Source organism: Triturus cristatus, chromosome 11 (assembly GCF_964204655.1).
Source record: "Triturus cristatus chromosome 11, aTriCri1.1, whole genome shotgun sequence".
In the NCBI taxonomy this organism is placed as follows: Eukaryota; Metazoa; Chordata; class Amphibia; order Caudata; family Salamandridae; genus Triturus; species Triturus cristatus.
Window position 1 is genome coordinate 1,140,209,398 of NC_140594.1, and position 26,999 is coordinate 1,140,236,396.

A 26,999-nucleotide genomic window follows, 5' to 3' on the forward strand; every position below is an offset into this window, starting at 1 on the left:
ATGTCCATGGAAAGAGCCTCTCACGACAGCAGGAAGGTTGGATATTTCAAGATGGCAACATTTCCTGTCCAATGTCCTCACGTCCCGAACGCTCCCAAACGCTCAAAAGCCTCACACCGGGCAAGCCCTCACCGGGTAGATCTCTGGCTCCCAGTTAAAATCAAATCCTGAGCATGCTAGCGCTAGGATCAAAGAGAGAGGAGAGGGTTAGAGAGCTGCTATCTTGGTAAAGGCCTGAAACTGCTAGTTCCCAAGAGGGTCTGCACTTTCAGTTATGACTGACTGTGAGACGAGAAGATGAAGATTTTCTGCACCCAGCATACATTGCAGCATGCTTAGGCAAATGAGGAGCGAGACCAACCAATCCCTCGCCACTTCGCTGAAAGCTCCTCCTCTGCATAAAGAGAACACTTTTACAAGGGAGCAGAGTGGCGCAGCGGAAGCGTGCTGGGCCCATAACCCAAAGGTCGATGGATCGAAACCATCCTCTGCTATAATATTTCTTGTTTTTTCTTCTGAGAACCAATCTGTCATTTCCACGCTACCAGCAAGGAAAAGCGCAGGCTTGTGCTAGCTATGTGAGAAAAGACTTCTCAACTATCTGTCTCTGCTGAAATACAAGAGAGTGATCGCCAAAGGATCAACCCCATACTTTGAAAGTAAAGATACCCAATTATAAGCATAAATGACTGGTGGGACCGTCACACGTTTTTCTGGGCATGCTTTGAATGTCATTCTTGCCTTTTCGTTCTGCTCTTATCATTCTCCTGGGCATTTCATGGAAGGCACTCTCTTTCTCTTCGCTGCTTTGCTTCCAATGCTGCCTAAATATGTTCATTTCCACTATTTGTACTACTGCTTTCCATTTCTTCTCTTCTGCACAGATTTGGCCTTGGTTTCAATCCCCAGTTTCTTACCCTCTACAAGAAACTTTCTACTGCTTTTCATGTTGGTATCTAAACCAAATGCACCATTGAAACTGGTGCAAGATAGTCATTGAACTCGGGGTTGTAATCTTTAGAACCGAGAGCACCCACATCATAGGGCGTTGGTGGTATAGTGGTGAGCATAGCTGCTTCCCAAGCAGTTGACCCGGGTTCGATTCCCGGCCAATGCAGTGCAAATTTTTATATGTTCTCCAAGCAGGATTTGTTTTAATGCAACATATCACAAAACGGAAATATCATGAACAGATTAATCAGACGTTAAATTAAAAAAAAATGAAATACTTAGGCAGGCATCTCGATCGCCCCATCTGCTACATTCATTGTGCTATTAGATGCTATTTTCCAGAAAGCAGAGTCACCACTCACATGTGCTGGTAATAAATATGTTGCGGGCGGTAGACAATGAAAGGGCTGAACCCCGACCAGACATTCTAACTCTAGCATCTCTATATTAAAAAGCATTTCTAGGCAATATCTAGCATGTGAATAAAAGTAGGCAAGATCCACCGATGAATCTGGCAAAAGTCCCCAACGATTTTGTGCACACTTGTTCTCTCACCTGAATGCAGCGCCACCTTGTAGCCATCGGATGTAACTGCAGCTCACAAAATGTTATATCAGAGAGCAAGTTGAGAGGACTCCAAGAGGCAGATGTCCATGGAAAGAGCCTCTCACAACAGCAGGAAGGTTGGGTATTTCAAGATGGCAACATTTCCTGTCCAACGTCCTCACGTCCCGAACGCTCCCAAACGCTCAAAAGCCTCGCCCTCACCGGGTAGATCTCTGGCTCCCAGTTAAAATCAAATCCTGAGCATGCTAGCGCTAGGATCAAAGAGAGAGGAGAGGGTTAGAGAGCTGCTATCTTGGTAAAGGCCTGAAACTGCTAGTTCCCAAGAGGGTCTGCACTTTCAGTTATGACTGACTGTGAGACGAGAAGATGAAGATTTTCTGCTCCCAGCATACATTGCAGCATGCTTAGGCAAATGAGGAGCGAGACCCACCAATCCCTCGCCACTTCGCTGAAAGCTCCTCATCTGCATAAAGAGAACACTTTTACAAGGGAGCAGAGTGGCGCAGCGGAAGCGTGCTGGGCCCATAACCCAGAGGTCGATGGATCGAAACCATCCTCTGCTATAATATTTCTTGTTTTTTCTTCTGAGGACCAATCTGTCATTTCCACGCTACCAGCAAGGAAAAGCGCAGGCTTGTGCTAGCTATGTGAGAAAAGACTTCTCAACTATCTGTCTCTGCTGAAATACAAGAGAGTGATCGCCAAAGGATCAACCCCATACTTTGAAAGTAAAGATACCCAATTATAAGCATAAATGACTGGTGGGACCGTCACACGTTTTTCTGGGCATGCTTTGAATGTCATTCTTGCCTTTTCGTTCTGCTCTTATCATTCTCCTGGGCATTTCATGGAAGGCACTCTCTTTCTCTTCGCTGCTTTGCTTCCAATGCTGCCTAAATATGTTCATTTCCACTATTTGTACTACTACTTTCCATTTCTTCTCTTCTGCACAGATTTGGCCTTGGTTTCAATCCCCAGTTCCTTACCATCTACAAGAAACTTTCTACTGCTTTTCATGTTGGTATCTAAACCAAATGCACCATTGAAACTGGTGCAAGATAGTTATTGAACTCGGGGTTGTAATCTTTAGAACCGAGAGCACCCACATCATAGGGCGTTGGTGGTATAGTGGTGAGCATAGCTGCTTCCCAAGCAGTTGACCCGGGTTCGATTCCCAGCCAATGCAGTGCAAATTTTTATATGTTCTCCAAGCAGGATTTGTTTTAATGCAACATGTCACAAAACGGAAATATCATGAACAGATTAATCAGACGTTAAATTAAAAAAAAAATGAAATACTTAGGCAGGCATCTCGATCGCCCCATCTGCTACATTCATTGTCCTATTAGATGCTATTTTCCAAAAAGCAGAGTCACCACTCACATGTGCTGGTAATAAATATGTTGCGGGCGGTAGACAATGAAAGGGCTGAACCCCGACCAGACATTCTAACTCTAGCATCTCTATATTAAAAAGCATTTCTAGGCAATATCTAGCATGTGAATAAAAGTAGGCAAGATCCACCGATGAATCTGGCAAAAGTCCCCAACGATTTTGTGCACACTTGTTCTCTCACCTGAATGCAGCGCCACCTTGTAGCCATCGGATGTAACTGCAGCTCACAAAATGTTATATCAGAGAGCAAGTTGAGAGGACTCCAAGAGGCAGGTTATATCAGAGAGCAAGTTGAGAGGACTCCAAGAGGCAGATGTCCATGGAAAGAGCCTCTCACGACAGCAGGAAGGTTGGATATTTCAAGATGGCAACATTTCCTGTCCAACGTCCTCACGTCCCGAATGCTCCCAAACGCTCAAAAGCCTCACACCGGGCAAGCCCTCACCGGGTAGATCTCTGGCTCCCAGTTAAAATCAAATCCTGAGCATGCTAGCGCTAGGATCAAAGAGAGAGGAGAGGGTTAGAGAGCTGCTATCTTGGTAAAGGCCTGAAACTGCTAGTTCCCAAGAGGGTCTGCACTTTCAGTTATGACTGACTGTGAGACGAGAAGATGAAGATTTTCTGCACCCAGCATACATTGCAGCATGCTTAGGCAAATGAGGAGCGAGACCCACCAATCCCTCGCCACTTCGCTGAAAGCTCCTCCTCTGCATAAAGAGAACGCTTTTACAAGGGAGCAGAGTGGCGCAGCGGAAGCGTGCTGGGCCCATAACCCAGAGGTCGATGGATCGAAACCATCCTCTGCTATAATATTTCTTGTTTTTTCTTCTGAGAACCAATCTGTCATTTCCACGCTACCAGCAAGGAAAAGCGCAGGCTTGTGCTAGCTATGTGAGAAAAGACTTCTCAACTATCTGTCTCTGCTGAAATACAAGAGAGTGATCGCCAAAGGATCAACCCCATACTTTGAAAGTAAAGATACCCAATTATAAGCATAAATGACTGGTGGGACCGTCACACGTTTTTCTGGGCATGCTTTGAATGTCATTCTTGCCTTTTCGTTCTGCTCTTATCATTCTCCTGGGCATTTCATGGAAGGCACTCTCTTTCTCTTCGCTGCTTTGCTTCCAATGCTGCCTAAATATGTTCATTTCCACTATTTGTACTACTGCTTTCCATTTCTTCTCTTCTGCACAGATTTGGCCTTGGTTTCAATCCCCAGTTCCTTACCCTCTACAAGAAACTTTCTACTGCTTTTCATGTTGGTATCTAAACCAAATGCACCATTGAAACTGGTGCAAGATAGTCATTGAACTCGGGGTTGTAATCTTTAGAACCGAGAGCAACCACATCATAGGGCGTTGGTGGTATAGTGGTGAGCATAGCTGCTGCCCAAGCAGTTGACCCGGGTTCGATTCCCGGCCAATGCAGTGCAAATTTTTATATGTTCTCCAAGCAGGATTTGTTTTAATGCAACATGTCACAAAACGGAAATATCATGAACAGATTAAGCAGACGTTAAATTAAAAAAAAAATGAAATACTTAGGCAGGCATCTCGATCGCACCATCTGCTACATTCATTTTCCTATTAGATGCTATTTTCCAAAAAGCAGAGTCACCACTCACATGTGCTGGTAATAAATATGTTGCGGGCGGTAGACAATGAAAGGGCTGAACCCCGACCAGACATTCTAACTCTAGCATCTCTATATTAAAAAGCATTTCTAGGCAATATCTAGCATGTGAATAAAAGTAGGCAAGATCCACCGATGAATCTGGCAAAAGTCCCCAACGATTTTGTGCACACTTGTTCTCTCACCTGAATGCAGCGCCACCTTGTAGCCATCGGATGTAACTGCAGCTCACAAAATGTTATATCAGAGAGCAAGTTGAGAGGACTCCAAGAGGCAGATGTCCATGGAAAGAGCCTCTCACGACAGCAGGAAGGTTGGATATTTCAAGATGGCAACAAAGCCTCACACCGGGCAAGCCCTCACCGGGTAGATCTCTGGCTCCCAGTTAAAATCAAATCCTGGGCATGCTAGCGCTAGGATCAAAGAGAGATCAGAGGGTTAGAGAGCTGCTATCTTGGTAAAGGCCTGAAACTGCTAGTTCCCAAGAGGGTCTGCACTTTCAGTTATGACTGACTGTGAGACGAGAAGATGAAGATTTTCTGCACCCAGCATACATTGCAGCATGCTTAGGCAAATGAGGAGCGAGACCCACCAATCCCTCGCCACTTCGCTGAAAGCTCCTCCTCTGCATAAAGAGAACACTTTTACAAGGGAGCAGAGTGGCGCAGCGGAAGCGTGCTGGGCCCATAACCCAGAGGTCGATGGATCGAAACCATCCTCTGCTATAATATTTCTTGTTTTTTCTTCTGAGAACCAATCTGTCATTTCCACGCTACCAGCAAGGAAAAGCGCAGGCTTGTGCTAGCTATGTGAGAAAAGACTTCTCAACTATCTGTCTCTGCTGAAATACAAGAGAGTGATCGCCAAAGGATCAACCCCATACTTTGAAAGTAAAGATAACCAATTATAAGCATAAATGACTGGTGGGACCGTCACACGTTTTTCTGGGCATGCTTTGAATGTCATTCTTGCCTTTTCGGTCTGCTCTTATCATTCTCCTGGGCATTTCATGGAAGGCACTCTCTTTCTCTTCGCTGCTTTGCTTCCAATGCTGCCTAAATATGTTCATTTCCACTATTTGTACTACTGCTTTCCATTTCTTCTCTTCTGCACAGATTTGGCCTTGGTTTCAATCCCCAGTTCCTTACCCTCTACAAGAAACTTTCTACTGCTTTTCATGTTGGTATCTAAACCAAATGCACCATTGAAACTGGTGCAAGATAGTCATTGAACTCGGGGTTGTAATCTTTAGAACCGAGAGCACCCACATCATAGGGCGTTGGTGGTATAGTGGTGAGCATAGCTGCTTCCCAAGCAGTTGACCCGGGTTCAATTCCCGGCCAATGCAGTGCAAATTTTTATATGTTCTCCAAGCAGGATTTGTTTTAATGCAACATGTCACAAAACGGAAATATCATGAACAGATTAATCAGACGTTAAATTTAAAAAAAAATGAAATACTTAGGCAGGCATCTCGATCGCCCCATCTGCTACATTCATTGTCCTATTAGATGCTATTTTCCAAAAAGCAGTCACCACTCACATGTGCTGGTAATAAATATGTTGCGGGCGGTAGACAATGAAATGGCTGAACCCCGACCAGACATTCTAACTCTAGCATCTCTATATTAAAAAGCATTTCTAGGCAATATCTAGCATGTGAATAAAAGTAGGCAAGATCCACCGATGAATCTGGCAAAAGTCCCCAACGATTTTGTGCACACTTGTTCTCTCACCTGAATGCAGCGCCACCTTGTAGCCATCGGATGTAACTGCAGCTCACAAAATGTTATATCAGAGAGCAAGTTGAGAGGACTCCAAGAGGCAGATGTCCATGGAAAGAGCCTCTCACGACAGCAGGAAGGTTGGGTATTTCAAGATGGCAACATTTCCTGTCCAACGTCCTCACGTCCCGAACGCTCCCAAACGCTCAAAAGCCTCGCCCTCACCAGGTAGATCTCTGGATCCCAGTTAAAATCAAATCCTAAGCATGCTAGCGCTAGGATCAAAGAGAGAGGAGAGGGTTAGAGAGCTGCTATCTTGGTAAAGGCCTGAAACTGCTAGTTCCCAAGAGGGTCTGCACTTTCAGTTATGACTGACTGTGAGACGAGAAGATGAAGATTTTCTGCTCCCAGCATACATTGCAGCATGCTTAGGCAAATGAGGAGCGAGACCCACCAATCCCTCGCCACTTCGCTGAAAGCTCCTCATCTGCATAAAGAGAACACTTTTACAAGGGAGCAGAGTGGCGCAGCGGAAGCGTGCTGGGCCCATAACCCAGAGGTCGATGGATTGAAACCATCCTCTGCTATAATATTTCTTGTTTTTTCTTCTGAGGACCAATCTGTCATTTCCACGCTTCCAGCAAGGAAAAGCGCAGGCTTGTGCTAGCTATGTGAGAAAAAACTTCTCAACTATCTGTCTCTGCTGAAATACAAGAGAGTGATCGCCAAAGGATCAACCCCATACTTTGAAAGTAAAGATACCCAATTATAAGCATAAATGACTGGTGGGACCGTCACACGTTTTTCTGGGCATGCTTTGAATGTCATTCTTGCCTTTTCGTTCTGCTCTTATCATTCTCCTGGGCATTTCATGGAAGGCACTCTCTTTCTCTTCGCTGCTTTGCTTCCAATGCTGCCTAAATATGTTCATTTCCACTATTTGTACTACTGCTTTCCATTTCTTCTCTTCTGCACAGATTTGGCCTTGGTTTCAATCCCCAGTTCCTTACCCTCTACAAGAAACTTTCTACTGCTTTTCATGTTGGTATCTAAACCAAATGCACCATTGAAACTGGTGCAAGATAGTCATTGAACTCGGGGTTGTAATCTTTAGAACCGAGAGCACCCACATCATAGGGTGTTGGTGGTATAGTGGTGAGCATAACTGCTTCCCAAGCAGTTGACCCGGGTTCGATTCCCGGCCAATGCAGTGCAAATATTTATATGTTCTCCAAGCAGGATTTGTTTTAATGCAACATGTCACAAAACGGAAATATCATGAACAGATTAATCAGACGTTAAATTAAAAAAAAAATGAAATACTTAGGCAGGCACCTCGATTGCCCCATCTGCTACATTAATTGTCCTATTAGACGCTATTTTCCAAAAAGCAGAGTCACCACTCACATGTGCTGGTAATAAATATGTTGCGGGCGGTAGACAATGAAAGGGCTGAACCCCGACCAGACATTCTAACTCTAGCATCTCTATATTAAAAAGCATTTCTAGGCAATATCTAGCATGTGAATAAAAGTAGGCAAGATCCACCGATGAATCTGGCAAAAGTCCCCAACGATTTTGTGCACACTTGTTCTCTCACCTGAATGCAGCGCCACCTTGTAGCCATCGGATGTAACTGCAGCTCACAAAATGTTATATCAGAGAGCAAGTTGAGAGGACTCCAAGAGGCAGATGTCCATGGAAAGAGCCTCTCACGACAGCAGGAAGGTTGGATATTTCAAGATGGCAACATTTCCTGTCCAACGTCCTCACGTCCCGAACGCTCCCAAACGCTCAAAAGCCTCACACCGGGCAAGCCCTCACCGGGTAGATCTCTGGCTCCCAGTTAAAATCAAATCCTGAGCATGCTAGCGCTAGGATCAAAGAGAGAGGAGAGGGTTAGAGAGCTGCTATCTTGGTAAAGGCCTGAAACTGCTAGTTCCCAAGAGGGTCTGCACTTTCAGTTATGACTGACTGTGAGACGAGAAGATGAAGATTTTCTGCACCCAGCATACATTGCAGCATGCTTAGGCAAATGAGGAGCGAGACCAACCAATCCCTCGCCACTTCGCTGAAAGCTCCTCCTCTGCATAAAGAGAACACTTTTACAAGGGAGCAGAGTGGCGCAGCGGAAGCGTGCTGGGCCCATAACCCAGAGGTCGATGGATCGAAACCATCCTCTGCTATAATATTTCTTGTTTTTTCTTCTGAGAACCAATCTGTCATTTCCACGCTACCAGCAAGGAAAAGCGCAGGCTTGTGCTAGCTATGTGAGAAAAGACTTCTCAACTATCTGTCTCTGCTGAAATACAAGAGAGTGATCGCCAAAGGATCAACCCCATACTTTGAAAGTAAAGATACCCAATTATAAGCATAAATGACTGGTGGGACCGTCACACGTTTTTCTGGGCATGCTTTGAATGTCATTCTTGCCTTTTCGTTCTGCTCTTATCATTCTCCTGGGCATTTCATGGAAGGCACTCTCTTTCTCTTCGCTGCTTTGCTTCCAATGCTGCCTAAATATGTTCATTTCCACTATTTGTACTACTGCTTTCCATTTCTTCTCTTCTGCACAGATTTGGCCTTGGTTTCAATCCCCAGTTTCTTACCCTCTACAAGAAACTTTCTACTGCTTTTCATGTTGGTATCTAAACCAAATGCACCATTGAAACTGGTGCAAGATAGTCATTGAACTCGGGGTTGTAATCTTTAGAACCGAGAGCACCCACATCATAGGGCGTTGGTGGTATAGTGGTGAGCATAGCTGCTTCCCAAGCAGTTGACCTGGGTTCGATTCCCGGCCAATGCAGTGCAAATTTTTATATGTTCTCCAAGCAGGATTTGTTTTAATGCAACATATCACAAAACGGAAATATCATGAACAGATTAATCAGACGTTAAATTAAAAAAAAAATGAAATACTTAGGCAGGCATCTCGATCGCCCCATCTGCTACATTCATTGTCCTATTAGATGCTATTTTCCAGAAAGCAGAGTCACCACTCACATGTGCTGGTAATAAATATGTTGCGGGCGGTAGACAATGAAAGGGCTGAACCCCGACCAGACATTCTAACTCTAGCATCTCTATATTAAAAAGCATTTCTAGGCAATATCTAGCATGTGAATAAAAGTAGGCAAGATCCACCGATGAATCTGGCAAAAGTCCCCAACGATTTTGTGCACACTTGTTCTCTCACCTGAATGCAGCGCCACCTTGTAGCCATCGGATGTAACTGCAGCTCACAAAATGTTATATCAGAGAGCAAGTTGAGAGGACTCCAAGAGGCAGATGTCCATGGAAAGAGCCTCTCACAACAGCAGGAAGGTTGGGTATTTCAAGATGGCAACATTTCCTGTCCAACGTCCTCACGTCCCGAACGCTCCCAAACGCTCAAAAGCCTCGCCCTCACCGGGTAGATCTCTGGCTCCCAGTTAAAATCAAATCCTGAGCATGCTAGCGCTAGGATCAAAGAGAGAGGAGAGGGTTAGAGAGCTGCTATCTTGGTAAAGGCCTGAAACTGCTAGTTCCCAAGAGGGTCTGCACTTTCAGTTATGACTGACTGTGAGACGAGAAGATGAAGATTTTCTGCTCCCAGCATACATTGCAGCATGCTTAGGCAAATGAGGAGCGAGACCCACCAATCCCTCGCCACTTCGCTGAAAGCTCCTCATCTGCATAAAGAGAACACTTTTACAAGGGAGCAGAGTGGCGCAGCGGAAGCGTGCTGGGCCCATAACCCAGAGGTCGATGGATCGAAACCATCCTCTGCTATAATATTTCTTGTTTTTTCTTCTGAGGACCAATCTGTCATTTCCACGCTACCAGCAAGGAAAAGCGCAGGCTTGTGCTAGCTATGTGAGAAAAGACTTCTCAACTATCTGTCTCTGCTGAAATACAAGAGAGTGATCGCCAAAGGATCAACCCCATACTTTGAAAGTGAAGATACCCAATTATAAGCATAAATGACTGGTGGGACCGTCACACGTTTTTCTGGGCATGCTTTGAATGTCATTCTTGCCTTTTCGTTCTGCTCTTATCATTCTCCTGGGCATTTCATGGAAGGCACTCTCTTTCTCTTCGCTGCTTTGCTTCCAATGCTGCCTAAATATGTTCATTTCCACTATTTGTACTACTGCTTTCCATTTCTTCTCTTCTGCACAGATTTGGCCTTGGTTTCAATCCCCAGTTCCTTACCATCTACAAGAAACTTTCTACTGCTTTTCATGTTGGTATCTAAACCAAATGCACCATTGAAACTGGTGCAAGATAGTTATTGAACTCGGGGTTGTAATCTTTAGAACCGAGAGCAACCACATCATAGGGCGTTGGTGGTATAGTGGTCAGCATAGCTGCTTCCCAAGCAGTTGACCCGGGTTCGATTCCCAGCCAATGCAGTGCAAATTTTTATATGTTCTCCAAGCAGGATTTGTTTTAATGCAACATGTCACAAAACGGAAATATCATGAACAGATTAATCAGACGTTAAATTAAAAAAAAAATGAAATACTTAGGCAGGCATCTCGATCGCCCCATCTGCTACATTCATTGTCCTATTAGATGCTATTTTCCAAAAAGCAGAGTCACCACTCACATGTGCTGGTAATAAATATGTTGCGGGTGGTAGACAATGAAAGGGCTGAACCCCGACCAGACATTCTAACTCTAGCATCTCTATATTAAAAAGCATTTCTAGGCAATATCTAGCATGTGAATAAAAGTAGGCAAGATCCACCGATGAATCTGGCAAAAGTCCCCAACGATTTTGTGCACACTTGTTCTCTCACCTGAATGCAGCGCCACCTTGTAGCCATCGGATGTAACTGCAGCTCACAACATGTTATATCAGAGAGCAAGTTGAGAGGACTCCAAGAGGCAGGTTATATCAGAGAGCAAGTTGAGAGGACTCCAAGAGGCAGATGTCCATGGAAAGAGCCTCTCACGACAGCAGGAAGGTTGGATATTTCAAGATGGCAACATTTCCTGTCCAACGTCCTCACGTCCCGAATGCTCCCAAACGCTCAAAAGCCTCAGCCCTCACCGGGTAGATCTCTGGCTCCCAGTTAAAATCAAATCCTGAGCATGCTAGCGCTAGGATCAAAGAGAGAGGAGAGGGTTAGAGAGCTGCTATCTTGGTAAAGGCCTGAAACTGCTAGTTCCCAAGAGGGTCTGCACTTTCAGTTATGACTGACTGTGAGACGAGAAGATGAAGATTTTCTGCACCCAGCATACATTGCAGCATGCTTAGGCAAATGAGGAGCGAGACCCACCAATCCCTCGCCACTTCGCTGAAAGCTCCTCCTCTGCATAAAGAGAACGCTTTTACAAGGGAGCAGAGTGGCGCAGCGGAAGCGTGCTGGGCCCATAACCCAGAGGTCGATGGATCGAAACCATCCTCTGCTATAATATTTCTTGTTTTTTCTTCTGAGAACCAATCTGTCATTTCCACGCTACCAGCAAGGAAAAGCGCAGGCTTGTGCTATCTATGTGAGAAAAGACTTCTCAACTATCTGTCTCTGCTGAAATACAAGAGAGTGATCGCCAAAGGATCAACCCCATACTTTGAAAGTAAAGATACCCAATTATAAGCATAAATGACTGGTGGGACCGTCACACGTTTTTCTGGGCATGCTTTGAATGTCATTCTTGCCTTTTCGTTCTGCTCTTATCATTCTCCTGGGCATTTCATGGAAGGCACTCTCTTTCTCTTCGCTGCTTTGCTTCCAATGCTGCCTAAATATGTTCATTTCCACTATTTGTACTACTGCTTTCCATTTCTTCTCTTCTGCACAGATTTGGCCTTGGTTTCAATCCCCAGTTCCTTACCCTCTACAAGAAACTTTCTACTGCTTTTCATGTTGGTATCTAAACCAAATGCACCATTGAAACTGGTGCAAGATAGTCATTGAACTCGGGGTTGTAATCTTTAGAACCGAGAGCAACCACATCATAGGGCGTTGGTGGTATAGTGGTGAGCATAGCTGCTTCTCAAGCAGATGACCCGGGTTCGATTCCTGGCCAATGCAGTGCAAATTTTTATATGTTCTCCAAGCAGGATTTGTTTTAATGCAACATGTCACAAAACGGAAATATCATGAACAGATTAATCAGACGTTAAATTAAAAAAAAAAATGAAATACTTAGGCAGGCATCTCGATCGCCCCATCTGCTACATTCATTGTCCTATTAGATGCTATTTTCCAAAAAGCAGAGTCACCACTCACATGTGCTGGTAATAAATATGTTGCGGGCGGTAGACAATGAAAGGGCTGAACCCCGACCAGACATTCTAACTCTAGCATCTCTATATTAAAAAGCATTTCTAGGCAATATCTAGCATGTGAATAAAAGTAGGCAAGATCCACCGATGAATCTGGCAAAAGTCCCCAACGATTTTGTGCACACTTGTTCTCTCACCTGAATGCAGCGCCACCTTGTAGCCATCGGATGTAACTGCAGCTCACAAAATGTTATATCAGAGAGCAAGTTGAGAGGACTCCAAGAGGCAGATGTCCATGGAAAGAGCCTCTCACGACAGCAGGAAGGTTGGGTATTTCAAGATGGCAACATTTCCTGTCCAACGTCCCGAACGCTCCCAAACGCTCAAAAGCCTCACACCGGGCAAGCCCTCACCGGGTAGATCTCTGGCTCCCAGTTAAAATCAAATCCTGAGCATGCTAGCGCTAGGATCAAAGAGAGAGGAGAGGGTTAGAGAGCTGCTATCTTGGTAAAGGCCTGAAACTGCTAGTTCCCAAGAGGGTCTGCACTTTCAGTTATGACTGACTGTGAGACGAGAAGATGAAGATTTTCTGCACCCAGCATACATTGCAGCATGCTTAGGCAAATGAGGAGCGAGACCAACCAATCCCTCGCCACTTCGCTGAAAGCTCCTCCTCTGCATAAAGAGAACACTTTTACAAGGGAGCAGAGTGGCGCAGCGGAAGCGTGCTGGGCCCATAACCCAGAGGTCGATGGATCGAAACCATCCTCTGCTATAATATTTCTTGTTTTTTCTTCTGAGAACCAATCTGTCATTTCCACGCTACCAGCAAGGAAAAGCGCAGGCTTGTGCTAGCTATGTGAGAAAAGACTTCTCAACTATCTGTCTCTGCTGAAATACAAGAGAGTGATCGCCAAAGGATCAACCCCATACTTTGAAAGTAAAGATACCCAATTATAAGCATAAATGACTGGTGGGACCGTCACACGTTTTTCTGGCCATGCTTTGAATGTCATTCTTGCCTTTTCGTTCTGCTCTTATCATTCTCCTGGGCATTTCATGGAAGGCACTCTCTTTCTCTTCGCTGCTTTGCTTCCAATGCTGCCTAAATATGTTCATTTCCACTATTTGTACTACTGCTTTCCATTTCTTCTCTTCTGCACAGATTTGGCCTTGGTTTCAATCCCCAGTTTCTTACCCTCTACAAGAAACTTTCTACTGCTTTTCATGTTGGTATCTAAACCAAATGCACCATTGAAACTGGTGCAAGATAGTCATTGAACTCGGGGTTGTAATCTTTAGAACCGAGAGCACCCACATCATAGGGCGTTGGTGGTATAGTGGTGAGCATAGCTGCTTCCCAAGCAGTTGACCCGGGTTCGATTCCCGGCCAATGCAGTGCAAATTTTTATATGTTCTCCAAGCAGGATTTGTTTTAATGCAACATATCACAAAACGGAAATATCATGAACAGATTAATCAGACGTTAAATTTAAAAAAAAATGAAATACTTAGGCAGGCATCTCGATCGCCCCATCTGCTACATTCATTGTCCTATTAGATGCTATTTTCCAGAAAGCAGAGTCACCACTCACATGTGCTGGTAATAAATATGTTGCGGGCGGTAGACAATGAAAGGGCTGAACCCCGACCAGACATTCTAACTCTAGCATCTCTATATTAAAAAGCATTTCTAGGCAATATCTAGCATGTGAATAAAAGTAGGCAAGATCCACCGATGAATCTGGCAAAAGTCCCCAACGATTTTGTGCACACTTGTTCTCTCACCTGAATGCAGCGCCACCTTGTAGCCATCGGATGTAACTGCAGCTCACAAAATGTTATATCAGAGAGCAAGTTGAGAGGACTCCAAGAGGCAGATGTCCATGGAAAGAGCCTCTCACAACAGCAGGAAGGTTGGGTATTTCAAGATGGCAACATTTCCTGTCCAACGTCCTCACGTCCCGAACGCTCCCAAACGCTCAAAAGCCTCGCCCTCACCGGGTAGATCTCTGGCTCCCAGTTAAAATCAAATCCTGAGCATGCTAGCGCTAGGATCAAAGAGAGAGGAGAGGGTTAGAGAGCTGCTATCTTGGTAAAGGCCTGAAACTGCTAGTTCCCAAGAGGGTCTGCACTTTCAGTTATGACTGACTGTGAGACGAGAAGATGAAGATTTTCTGCTCCCAGCATACATTGCAGCATGCTTAGGCAAATGAGGAGCGAGACCCACCAATCCCTCGCCACTTCGCTGAAAGCTCCTCATCTGCATAAAGAGAACACTTTTACAAGGGAGCAGAGTGGCGCAGCGGAAGCGTGCTGGGCCCATAACCCAGAGGTCGATGGATCGAAACCATCCTCTGCTATAATATTTCTTGTTTTTTCTTCTGAGGACCAATCTGTCATTTCCACGCTACCAGCAAGGAAAAGCGCAGGCTTGTGCTAGCTATGTGAGAAAAGACTTCTCAACTATCTGTCTCTGCTGAAATACAAGAGAGTGATCGCCAAAGGATCAACCCCATACTTTGAAAGTAAAGATACCCAATTATAAGCATAAATGACTGGTGGGACCGTCACACGTTTTTCTGGGCATGCTTTGAATGTCATTCTTGCCTTTTCGTTCTGCTCTTATCATTCTCCTGGGCATTTCATGGAAGGCACTCTCTTTCTCTTCGCTGCTTTGCTTCCAATGCTGCCTAAATATGTTCATTTCCACTATTTGTACTACTGCTTTCCATTTCTTCTCTTCTGCACAGATTTGGCCTTGGTTTCAATCCCCAGTTCCTTACCATCTACAAGAAACTTTCTACTGCTTTTCATGTTGGTATCTAAACCAAATGCACCATTGAAACTGGTGCAAGATAGTTATTGAACTCGGGGTTGTAATCTTTAGAACCGAGAGCACCCACATCATAGGGCGTTGGTGGTATAGTGGTGAGCATAGCTGCTTCCCAAGCAGTTGACCCGGGTTCGATTCCCAGCCAATGCAGTGCAAATTTTTATATGTTCTCCAAGCAGGATTTGTTTTAATGCAACATGTCACAAAACGGAAATATCATGAACAGATTAATCAGACGTTAAATTAAAAAAAAAATGAAATACTTAGGCAGGCATCTCGATCGCCCCATCTGCTACATTCATTGTCCTATTAGATGCTATTTTCCAAAAAGCAGAGTCACCACTCACATGTGCTGGTAATAAATATGTTGCGGGCGGTAGACAATGAAAGGGCTGAACCCCGACCAGACATTCTAACTCTAGCATCTCTATATTAAAAAGCATTTCTAGGCAATATCTAGCATGTGAATAAAAGTAGGCAAGATCCACCGATGAATCTGGCAAAAGTCCCCAACGATTTTGTGCACACTTGTTCTCTCACCTGAATGCAGCGCCACCTTGTAGCCATCGGATGTAACTGCAGCTCACAAAATGTTATATCAGAGAGCAAGTTGAGAGGACTCCAAGAGGCAGGTTATATCAGAGAGCAAGTTGAGAGGACTCCAAGAGGCAGATGTCCATGGAAAGAGCCTCTCACGACAGCAGGAAGGTTGGATATTTCAAGATGGCAACATTTCCTGTCCAACGTCCTCACGTCCCGAATGCTCCCAAACGCTCAAAAGCCTCACACCGGGCAAGCCCTCACCGGGTAGATCTCTGGCTCCCAGTTAAAATCAAATCCTGAGCATGCTAGCGCTAGGATCAAAGAGAGAGGAGAGGGTTAGAGAGCTGCTATCTTGGTAAAGGCCTGAAACTGCTAGTTCCCAAGAGGGTCTGCACTTTCAGTTATGACTAACTGTGAGACGAGAAGATGAAGATTTTCTGCACCCAGCATACATTGCAGCATGCTTAGGCAAATGAGGAGCGAGACCCACCAATCCCTCGCCACTTCGCTGAAAGCTCCTCCTCTGCATAAAGAGAACGCTTTTACAAGGGAGCAGAGTGGCGCAGCGGAAGCGTGCTGGGCCCATAACCCAGAGGTCGATGGATCGAAACCATCCTCTGCTATAATATTTCTTGTTTTTTCTTCTGAGAACCAATCTGTCATTTCCACGCTACCAGCAAGGAAAAGCGCAGGCTTGTGCTATCTATGTGAGAAAAGACTTCTCAACTATCTGGCTCTGCTGAAATACAAGAGAGTGATCGCCAAAGGATCAACCCCATACTTTGAAAGTAAAGATACCCAATTATAAGCATAAATGACTGGTGGGACCGTCACACGTTTTTCTGGGCATGCTTTGAATGTCATTCTTGCCTTTTCGTTCTGCTCTTATCATTCTCCTGGGCATTTCATGGAAGGCACTCTCTTTCTCTTCGCTGCTTTGCTTCCAATGCTGCCTAAATATGTTCATTTCCACTATTTGTACTACTGCTTTCCATTTCTTCTCTTCTGCACAGATTTGGCCTTGGTTTCAATCCCCAGTTTCTTACCCTCTACAAGAAACTTTCTACTGCTTTTCATGTTGGTATCTAAACCAAATGCACCATTGAAACTGGTGCAAGATAGTCATTGAACTCGGGGTTGTAATCTTTAGAACCGAGAGCACCCACATCATAGGGCGTTGGTGGTATAGTGGTGAGCATAGCTGCTTCCCAAGCAGTTGACCCGGGTTCGATTCCCGGCCAATGCAGTGCAAATTTTTATATGTTCTCCAAGCAGGATTTGTTTTAATGCAACATATCACAAAACGGAAATATCATGAACAGATTAATCAGACGTTAAATTAAAAAAAAAATGAAATACTTAGGCAGGCATCTCGATCGCCCCATCTGCTACATTCATTGTCCTATTAGATGCTATTTTCCAGAAAGCAGAGTCACCACTCACGTGCTGGTAATAAATATGTTGCGGGCGGTAGACAATGAAAGGGCTGAACCCCGACCAGACATTCTAACTCTAGCATCTCTATATTAAAAAGCATTTCTAGGCAATATCTAGCATGTGAATAAAAGTAGGCAAGATCCACCGATGAATCTGGCAAAAGTCCCCAACGATTTTGTGCACACTTGTTCTCTCACCTGAATGCAGCGCCACCTTGTAGCCATCGGATGTAACTGCAGCTCACAACATGTTATATCAGAGAGCAAGTTGAGAGGACTCCAAGAGGCAGGTTATATCAGAGAGCAAGTTGAGAGGACTCCAAGAGGCAGATGTCCATGGAAAGAGCCTCTCACGACAGCAGGAAGGTTGGATATTTCAAGATGGCAACATTTCCTGTCCAACGTCCTCACGTCCCGAATGCTCCCAAACGCTCAAAAGCCTCAGCCCTCACCGGGTAGATCTCTGGCTCCCAGTTAAAATCAAATCCTGAGCATGCTAGCGCTAGGATCAAAGAGAGAGGAGAGGGTTAGAGAGCTGCTATCTTGGTAAAGGCCTGAAACTGCTAGTTCCCAAGAGGGTCTGCACTTTCAGTTATGACTGACTGTGAGACGAGAAGATGAAGATTTTCTGCACCCAGCATACATTGCAGCATGCTTAGGCAAATGAGGAGCGAGACCCACCAATCCCTCGCCACTTCGCTGAAAGCTCCTCCTCTGCATAAAGAGAACGCTTTTACAAGGGAGCAGAGTGGCGCAGCGGAAGCGTGCTGGGCCCATAACCCAGAGGTCGATGGATCGAAACCATCCTCTGCTATAATATTTCTTGTTTTTTCTTCTGAGAACCAATCTGTCATTTCCACGCTACCAGCAAGGAAAAGCGCAGGCTTGTGCTATCTATGTGAGAAAAGACTTCTCAACTATCTGTCTCTGCTGAAATACAAGAGAGTGATCGCCAAAGGATCAACCCCATACTTTGAAAGTAAAGATACCCAATTATAAGCATAAATGACTGGTGGGACCGTCACACGTTTTTCTGGGCATGCTTTGAATGTCATTCTTGCCTTTTCGTTCTGCTCTTATCATTCTCCTGGGCATTTCATGGAAGGCACTCTCTTTCTCTTCGCTGCTTTGCTTCCAATGCTGCCTAAATATGTTCATTTCCACTATTTGTACTACTGCTTTCCATTTCTTCTCTTCTGCACAGATTTGGCCTTGGTTTCAATCCCCAGTTCCTTACCCTCTACAAGAAACTTTCTACTGCTTTTCATGTTGGTATCTAAACCAAATGCACCATTGAAACTGGTGCAAGATAGTCATTGAACTCGGGGTTGTAATCTTTAGAACCGAGAGCAACCACATCATAGGGCGTTGGTGGTATAGTGGTGAGCATAGCTGCTTCTCAAGCAGATGACCCGGGTTCGATTCCTGGCCAATGCAGTGCAAATTTTTATATGTTCTCCAAGCAGGATTTGTTTTAATGCAACATGTCACAAAACGGAAATATCATGAACAGATTAATCAGACGTTAAATTAAAAAAAAAAATGAAATACTTAGGCAGGCATCTCGATCGCCCCATCTGCTACATTCATTGTCCTATTAGATGCTATTTTCCAAAAAGCAGAGTCACCACTCACATGTGCTGGTAATAAATATGTTGCGGGCGGTAGACAATGAAAGGGCTGAACCCCGACCAGACATTCTAACTCTAGCATCTCTATATTAAAAAGCATTTCTAGGCAATATCTAGCATGTGAATAAAAGTAGGCAAGATCCACCGATGAATCTGGCAAAAGTCCCCAACGATTTTGTGCACACTTGTTCTCTCACCTGAATGCAGCGCCACCTTGTAGCCATCGGATGTAACTGCAGCTCACAAAATGTTATATCAGAGAGCAAGTTGAGAGGACTCCAAGAGGCAGATGTCCATGGAAAGAGCCTCTCACGACAGCAGGAAGGTTGGGTATTTCAAGATGGCAACATTTCCTGTCCAACGTCCCGAACGCTCCCAAACGCTCAAAAGCCTCACACCGGGCAAGCCCTCACCGGGTAGATCTCTGGCTCCCAGTTAAAATCAAATCCTGAGCATGCTAGCGCTAGGATCAAAGAGAGAGGAGAGGGTTAGAGAGCTGCTATCTTGGTAAAGGCCTGAAACTGCTAGTTCCCAAGAGGGTCTGCACTTTCAGTTATGACTGACTGTGAGACGAGAAGATGAAGATTTTCTGCACCCAGCATACATTGCAGCATGCTTAGGCAAATGAGGAGCGAGACCAACCAATCCCTCGCCACTTCGCTGAAAGCTCCTCCTCTGCATAAAGAGAACACTTTTACAAGGGAGCAGAGTGGCGCAGCGGAAGCGTGCTGGGCCCATAACCCAGAGGTCGATGGATCGAAACCATCCTCTGCTATAATATTTCTTGTTTTTTCTTCTGAGAACCAATCTGTCATTTCCACGCTACCAGCAAGGAAAAGCGCAGGCTTGTGCTAGCTATGTGAGAAAAGACTTCTCAACTATCTGTCTCTGCTGAAATACAAGAGAGTGATCGCCAAAGGATCAACCCCATACTTTGAAAGTAAAGATACCCAATTATAAGCATAAATGACTGGTGGGACCGTCACACGTTTTTCTGGCCATGCTTTGAATGTCATTCTTGCCTTTTCGTTCTGCTCTTATCATTCTCCTGGGCATTTCATGGAAGGCACTCTCTTTCTCTTCGCTGCTTTGCTTCCAATGCTGCCTAAATATGTTCATTTCCACTATTTGTACTACTGCTTTCCATTTCTTCTCTTCTGCACAGATTTGGCCTTGGTTTCAATCCCCAGTTTCTTACCCTCTACAAGAAACTTTCTACTGCTTTTCATGTTGGTATCTAAACCAAATGCACCATTGAAACTGGTGCAAGATAGTCATTGAACTCGGGGTTGTAATCTTTAGAACCGAGAGCACCCACATCATAGGGCGTTGGTGGTATAGTGGTGAGCATAGCTGCTTCCCAAGCAGTTGACCCGGGTTCGATTCCCGGCCAATGCAGTGCAAATTTTTATATGTTCTCCAAGCAGGATTTGTTTTAATGCAACATATCACAAAACGGAAATATCATGAACAGATTAATCAGACGTTAAATTAAAAAAAAAATGAAATACTTAGGCAGGCATCTCGATCGCCCCATCTGCTACATTCATTGTCCTATTAGATGCTATTTTCCAGAAAGCAGAGTCACCACTCACATGTGCTGGTAATAAATATGTTGCGGGCGGTAGACAATGAAAGGGCTGAACCCCGACCAGACATTCTAACTCTAGCATCTCTATATTAAAAAGCATTTCTAGGCAATATCTAGCATGTGAATAAAAGTAGGCAAGATCCACCGATGAATCTGGCAAAAGTCCCCAACGATTTTGTGCACACTTGTTCTCTCACCTGAATGCAGCGCCACCTTGTAGCCATCGGATGTAACTGCAGCTCACAAAATGTTATATCAGAGAGCAAGTTGAGAGGACTCCAAGAGGCAGATGTCCATGGAAAGAGCCTCTCACAACAGCAGGAAGGTTGGGTATTTCAAGATGGCAACATTTCCTGTCCAACGTCCTCACGTCCCGAACGCTCCCAAACGCTCAAAAGCCTCGCCCTCACCGGGTAGATCTCTGGCTCCCAGTTAAAATCAAATCCTGAGCATGCTAGCGCTAGGATCAAAGAGAGAGGAGAGGGTTAGAGAGCTGCTATCTTGGTAAAGGCCTGAAACTGCTAGTTCCCAAGAGGGTCTGCACTTTCAGTTATGACTGACTGTGAGACGAGAAGATGAAGATTTTCTGCTCCCAGCATACATTGCAGCATGCTTAGGCAAATGAGGAGCGAGACCCACCAATCCCTCGCCACTTCGCTGAAAGCTCCTCATCTGCATAAAGAGAACACTTTTACAAGGGAGCAGAGTGGCGCAGCGGAAGCGTGCTGGGCCCATAACCCAGAGGTCGATGGATCGAAACCATCCTCTGCTATAATATTTCTTGTTTTTTCTTCTGAGGACCAATCTGTCATTTCCACGCTACCAGCAAGGAAAAGCGCAGGCTTGTGCTAGCTATGTGAGAAAAGACTTCTCAACTATCTGTCTCTGCTGAAATACAAGAGAGTGATCGCCAAAGGATCAACCCCATACTTTGAAAGTAAAGATACCCAATTATAAGCATAAATGACTGGTGGGACCGTCACACGTTTTTCTGGGCATGCTTTGAATGTCATTCTTGCCTTTTCGTTCTGCTCTTATCATTCTCCTGGGCATTTCATGGAAGGCACTCTCTTTCTCTTCGCTGCTTTGCTTCCAATGCTGCCTAAATATGTTCATTTCCACTATTTGTACTACTGCTTTCCATTTCTTCTCTTCTGCACAGATTTGGCCTTGGTTTCAATCCCCAGTTCCTTACCATCTACAAGAAACTTTCTACTGCTTTTCATGTTGGTATCTAAACCAAATGCACCATTGAAACTGGTGCAAGATAGTTATTGAACTCGGGGTTGTAATCTTTAGAACCGAGAGCACCCACATCATAGGGCGTTGGTGGTATAGTGGTGAGCATAGCTGCTTCCCAAGCAGTTGACCCGGGTTCGATTCCCAGCCAATGCAGTGCAAATTTTTATATGTTCTCCAAGCAGGATTTGTTTTAATGCAACATGTCACAAAACGGAAATATCATGAACAGATTAATCAGACGTTAAATTAAAAAAAAAATGAAATACTTAGGCAGGCATCTCGATCGCCCCATCTGCTACATTCATTGTCCTATTAGATGCTATTTTCCAAAAAGCAGAGTCACCACTCACATGTGCTGGTAATAAATATGTTGCGGGCGGTAGACAATGAAAGGGCTGAACCCCGACCAGACATTCTAACTCTAGCATCTCTATATTAAAAAGCATTTCTAGGCAATATCTAGCATGTGAATAAAAGTAGGCAAGATCCACCGATGAATCTGGCAAAAGTCCCCAACGATTTTGTGCACACTTGTTCTCTCACCTGAATGCAGCGCCACCTTGTAGCCATCGGATGTAACTGCAGCTCACAAAATGTTATATCAGAGAGCAAGTTGAGAGGACTCCAAGAGGCAGGTTATATCAGAGAGCAAGTTGAGAGGACTCCAAGAGGCAGATGTCCATGGAAAGAGCCTCTCACGACAGCAGGAAGGTTGGATATTTCAAGATGGCAACATTTCCTGTCCAACGTCCTCACGTCCCGAATGCTCCCAAACGCTCAAAAGCCTCACACCGGGCAAGCCCTCACCGGGTAGATCTCTGGCTCCCAGTTAAAATCAAATCCTGAGCATGCTAGCGCTAGGATCAAAGAGAGAGGAGAGGGTTAGAGAGCTGCTATCTTGGTAAAGGCCTGAAACTGCTAGTTCCCAAGAGGGTCTGCACTTTCAGTTATGACTAACTGTGAGACGAGAAGATGAAGATTTTCTGCACCCAGCATACATTGCAGCATGCTTAGGCAAATGAGGAGCGAGACCCACCAATCCCTCGCCACTTCGCTGAAAGCTCCTCCTCTGCATAAAGAGAACGCTTTTACAAGGGAGCAGAGTGGCGCAGCGGAAGCGTGCTGGGCCCATAACCCAGAGGTCGATGGATCGAAACCATCCTCTGCTATAATATTTCTTGTTTTTTCTTCTGAGAACCAATCTGTCATTTCCACGCTACCAGCAAGGAAAAGCGCAGGCTTGTGCTATCTATGTGAGAAAAGACTTCTCAACTATCTGGCTCTGCTGAAATACAAGAGAGTGATCGCCAAAGGATCAACCCCATACTTTGAAAGTAAAGATACCCAATTATAAGCATAAATGACTGGTGGGACCGTCACACGTTTTTCTGGGCATGCTTTGAATGTCATTCTTGCCTTTTCGTTCTGCTCTTATCATTCTCCTGGGCATTTCATGGAAGGCACTCTCTTTCTCTTCGCTGCTTTGCTTCCAATGCTGCCTAAATATGTTCATTTCCACTATTTGTACTACTGCTTTCCATTTCTTCTCTTCTGCACAGATTTGGCCTTGGTTTCAATCCCCAGTTTCTTACCCTCTACAAGAAACTTTCTACTGCTTTTCATGTTGGTATCTAAACCAAATGCACCATTGAAACTGGTGCAAGATAGTCATTGAACTCGGGGTTGTAATCTTTAGAACCGAGAGCACCCACATCATAGGGCGTTGGTGGTATAGTGGTGAGCATAGCTGCTTCCCAAGCAGTTGACCCGGGTTCGATTCCCGGCCAATGCAGTGCAAATTTTTATATGTTCTCCAAGCAGGATTTGTTTTAATGCAACATATCACAAAACGGAAATATCATGAACAGATTAATCAGACGTTAAATTAAAAAAAAAATGAAATACTTAGGCAGGCATCTCGATCGCCCCATCTGCTACATTCATTGTCCTATTAGATGCTATTTTCCAGAAAGCAGAGTCACCACTCACGTGCTGGTAATAAATATGTTGCGGGCGGTAGACAATGAAAGGGCTGAACCCCGACCAGACATTCTAACTCTAGCATCTCTATATTAAAAAGCATTTCTAGGCAATATCTAGCATGTGAATAAAAGTAGGCAAGATCCACCGATGAATCTGGCAAAAGTCCCCAACGATTTTGTGCACACTTGTTCTCTCACCTGAATTCAGCGCCACCTTGTAGCCATCGGATGTAACTGCAGCTCACAAAATGTTATATCAGAGAGCAAGTTGAGAGGACTCCAAGAGGCAGATGTCCATGGAAAGAGCCTCTCACAACAGCAGGAAGGTTGGGTATTTCAAGATGGCAACATTTCCTGTCCAACGTCCTCACGTCCCGAACGCTCCCAAACGCTCAAAAGCCTCGCCCTCACCGGGTAGATCTCTGGCTCCCAGTTAAAATCAAATCCTGAGCATGCTAGCGCTAGGATCAAAGAGAGAGGAGAGGGTTAGAGAGCTGCTATCTTGGTAAAGGCCTGAAACTGCTAGTTCCCAAGAGGGTCTGCACTTTCAGTTATGACTGACTGTGAGACGAGAAGATGAAGATTTTCTGCTCCCAGCATACATTGCAGCATGCTTAGGCAAATGAGGAGCGAGACCCACCAATCCCTCGCCACTTCGCTGAAAGCTCCTCATCTGCATAAAGAGAACACTTTTACAAGGGAGCAGAGTGGCGCAGCGGAAGCGTGCTGGGCCCATAACCCAGAGGTCGATGGATCGAAACCATCCTCTGCTATAATATTTCTTGTTTTTTCTTCTGAGGACCAATCTGTCATTTCCACGCTACCAGCAATGAAAAGCGCAGGCTTGTGCTAGCTATGTGAGAAAAGACTTCTCAACTATCTGTCTCTGCTGAAATACAAGAGAGTGATCGCCAAAGGATCAACCCCATACTTTGAAAGTAAAGATACCCAATTATAAGCATAAATGACTGGTGGGACCGTCACACGTTTTTCTGGGCATGCTTTGAATGTCATTCTTGCCTTTTCGTTCTGCTCTTATCATTCTCCTGGGCATTTCATGGAAGGCACTCTCTTTCTCTTCGCTGCTTTGCTTCCAATGCTGCCTAAATATGTTCATTTCCACTATTTGTACTACTGCTTTCCATTTCTTCTCTTCTGCACAGATTTGGCCTTGGTTTCAATCCCCAGTTCCTTACCATCTACAAGAAACTTTCTACTGCTTTTCATGTTGGTATCTAAACCAAATGCACCATTGAAACTGGTGCAAGATAGTTATTGAACTCGGGGTTGTAATCTTTAGAACCGAGAGCACCCACATCATAGGGCGTTGGTGGTATAGTGGTGAGCATAGCTGCTTCCCAAGCAGTTGACCCGGGTTCGATTCCCAGCCAATGCAGTGCAAATTTTTATATGTTCTCCAAGCAGGATTTGTTTTAATGCAACATGTCACAAAACGGAAATATCATGAACAGATTAATCAGACGTTAAATTAAAAAAAAAATGAAATACTTAGGCAGGCATCTCGATCGCCCCATCTGCTACATTCATTGTCCTATTAGATGCTATTTTCCAAAAAGCAGAGTCACCACTCACATGTGCTGGTAATAAATATGTTGCGGGCGGTAGACAATGAAAGGGCTGAACCCCGACCAGACATTCTAACTCTAGCATCTCTATATTAAAAAGCATTTCTAGGCAATATCTAGCATGTGAATAAAAGTAGGCAAGATCCACCGATGAATCTGGCAAAAGTCCCCAACGATTTTGTGCACACTTGTTCTCTCACCTGAATGCAGCGCCACCTTGTAGCCATCGGATGTAACTGCAGCTCACAAAATGTTATATCAGAGAGCAAGTTGAGAGGACTCCAAGAGGCAGGTTATATCAGAGAGCAAGTTGAGAGGACTCCAAGAGGCAGATGTCCATGGAAAGAGCCTCTCACGACAGCAGGAAGGTTGGATATTTCAAGATGGCAACATTTCCTGTCCAACGTCCTCACGTCCCGAATGCTCCCAAACGCTCAAAAGCCTCACACCGGGCAAGCCCTCACCGGGTAGATCTCTGGCTCCCAGTTAAAATCAAATCCTGAGCATGCTAGCGCTAGGATCAAAGAGAGAGGAGAGGGTTAGAGAGCTGCTATCTTGGTAAAGGCCTGAAACTGCTAGTTCCCAAGAGGGTCTGCACTTTCAGTTATGACTGACTGTGAGACGAGAAGATGAAGATTTTCTGCACCCAGCATACATTGCAGCATGCTTAGGCAAATGAGGAGCGAGACCCACCAATCCCTCGCCACTTCGCTGAAAGCTCCTCCTCTGCATAAAGAGAACGCTTTTACAAGGGAGCAGAGTGGCGCAGCGGAAGCGTGCTGGGCCCATAACCCAGAGGTCGATGGATCGAAACCATCCTCTGCTATAATATTTCTTGTTTTTTCTTCTGAGAACCAATCTGTCATTTCCACGCTACGAGCAAGGAAAAGCGCAGGCTTGTGCTATCTATGTGAGAAAAGACTTCTCAACTATCTGTCTCTGCTGAAATACAAGAGAGTGATCGCCAAAGGATCAACCCCATACTTTGAAAGTAAAGATACCCAATTATAAGCATAAATGACTGGTGGGACCGTCACACGTTTTTCTGGGCATGCTTTGAATGTCATTCTTGCCTTTTCGTTCTGCTCTTATCATTCTCCTGGGCATTTCATGGAAGGCACTCTCTTTCTCTTCGCTGCTTTGCTTCCAATGCTGCCTAAATATGTTCATTTCCACTATTTGTACTACTGCTTTCCATTTCTTCTCTTCTGCACAGATTTGGCCTTGGTTTCAATCCCCAGTTCCTTACCCTCTACAAGAAACTTTCTACTGCTTTTCATGTTGGTATCTAAACCAAATGCACCATTGAAACTGGTGCAAGATAGTCATTGAACTCGGGGTTGTAATCTTTAGAACCGAGAGCAACCACATCATAGGGCGTTGGTGGTATAGTGGTGAGCATAGCTGCTTCTCAAGCAGATGACCCGGGTTCGATTCCCGGCCAATGCAGTGCAAATTTTTATATGTTCTCCAAGCAGGATTTGTTTTAATGCAACATGTCACAAAACGGAAATATCATGAACAGATTAATCAGACGTTAAATTAAAAAAAAAAATGAAATACTTAGGCAGGCATCTCGATCGCCCCATCTGCTACATTCATTGTCCTATTAGATGCTATTTTCCAAAAAGCAGAGTCACCACTCACATGTGCTGGTAAT

At 44.8% G+C, this 26,999-nt stretch overlaps 8 non-coding genes across 8 annotated transcripts; all 8 read left to right on the forward strand.

The window, feature by feature from the left end:
• The first annotated feature begins 1,045 nt into the window (after positions 1 to 1,045).
• On the forward strand, positions 1,046 to 1,117 carry TRNAG-CCC (transfer RNA glycine (anticodon CCC)). The gene has a single exon. It is a non-coding gene; the product is annotated as a tRNA-Gly (tRNA).
• Positions 1,118 to 5,824: 4,707 nt separating this feature from the next.
• On the forward strand, positions 5,825 to 5,896 carry TRNAG-CCC (transfer RNA glycine (anticodon CCC)). The gene has a single exon. It is a non-coding gene; the product is annotated as a tRNA-Gly (tRNA).
• Positions 5,897 to 7,410: 1,514 nt separating this feature from the next.
• On the forward strand, positions 7,411 to 7,482 carry TRNAG-CCC (transfer RNA glycine (anticodon CCC)). The gene has a single exon. It is a non-coding gene; the product is annotated as a tRNA-Gly (tRNA).
• Positions 7,483 to 9,009: 1,527 nt separating this feature from the next.
• Positions 9,010 to 9,081, forward strand: TRNAG-CCC (transfer RNA glycine (anticodon CCC)). Its single transcript has one exon. It is a non-coding gene; the product is annotated as a tRNA-Gly (tRNA).
• Positions 9,082 to 13,818: 4,737 nt separating this feature from the next.
• On the forward strand, positions 13,819 to 13,890 carry TRNAG-CCC (transfer RNA glycine (anticodon CCC)). The gene has a single exon. It is a non-coding gene; the product is annotated as a tRNA-Gly (tRNA).
• Positions 13,891 to 17,045: 3,155 nt separating this feature from the next.
• TRNAG-CCC (transfer RNA glycine (anticodon CCC)) lies at positions 17,046 to 17,117 on the forward strand. Its single transcript has one exon. It is a non-coding gene; the product is annotated as a tRNA-Gly (tRNA).
• Positions 17,118 to 20,264: 3,147 nt separating this feature from the next.
• Positions 20,265 to 20,336, forward strand: TRNAG-CCC (transfer RNA glycine (anticodon CCC)). The gene has a single exon. It is a non-coding gene; the product is annotated as a tRNA-Gly (tRNA).
• A 3,155-nt stretch (positions 20,337 to 23,491) lies between these two features.
• Positions 23,492 to 23,563, forward strand: TRNAG-CCC (transfer RNA glycine (anticodon CCC)). Its single transcript has one exon. It is a non-coding gene; the product is annotated as a tRNA-Gly (tRNA).
• Positions 23,564 to 26,999: the final 3,436 nt, after the last annotated feature.